This window comes from Diadema antillarum, unplaced genomic scaffold, assembly GCF_040938485.1.
Source record: "Diadema antillarum isolate AM-2024a unplaced genomic scaffold, OU_Dant_1.0 scf00000041, whole genome shotgun sequence".
Taxonomy (NCBI): Eukaryota; Metazoa; Echinodermata; class Echinoidea; order Diadematoida; family Diadematidae; genus Diadema; species Diadema antillarum.
In genome coordinates this window covers 1,019,388-1,020,088 of record NW_027270930.1, presented here as the reverse complement: position 1 = coordinate 1,020,088, position 701 = coordinate 1,019,388, and the positions used below count along the sequence as shown (strand labels likewise).

General features: G+C 35.1%; 1 non-coding gene across 1 annotated transcript; it reads left to right on the top strand.

Annotated features, from left to right (window-relative positions):
* Positions 1 to 271: 271 nt before the first annotated feature.
* Positions 272 to 345, top strand: Trnat-agu (transfer RNA threonine (anticodon AGU)). Its single transcript has one exon. It is a non-coding gene; the product is annotated as a tRNA-Thr (tRNA).
* Positions 346 to 701: the final 356 nt, after the last annotated feature.

The window sequence follows — 701 nt, the reverse complement described above, 5'->3', positions numbered from 1 at the left end:
TGGCAAAATAACAGCATTGGAACTGCAGAATATAGTCGTCACATGGGAAGCTAAGCCAAATATTAATGTAAACTATATTTTAATGGTGTTGGGTAGTTACATTTGATACCTATCACTCATAGACATATAAATAATGTTGAAATATTCAAAAGCATTATTCTTCCTGTAGGCCTACACTAAATCGAAGAGTCCAAGCGCATAAACGAACCAAGTTATTGTGGGTATAACATCTTGTATATATAATTATAAAGTTCCCCACCCGGCCGTGAGCGGCGCTGTGGCTTAGTTGGTTAAAGCGCCTGTCTAGTAAACAGGAGATCCCCGGTTCGAATCCGGGCAGTGCCTTTTGGGTTTTTTTTTTTTTTGTTTTTTTTTTTTGGTACATACACTTGATTATGCGGTTTTTGTTTTGTTTTGTTTTGTTTTATCATGTACCTAATATATTCTTCAATTTTGCCAATGACGGCAATCTTGCCTTATATATGGTAAATCTGATTATCAAAAATACACCATTTTACTCTATGAGAATTTCCTTTCTGTCTTATAGTTTCATATATCAGTAACTTGCAATGATCTTGCCACTTGTAAAGAGATATGTTACCTTATAATGCGTGCGTGTGTGGGTGTGTGTGTGTAGTAAAGTAGTAGTAGTAGCAGAAGTAGCAGTAGTAGCATAGTACTAATACTATAGTATAATAGAT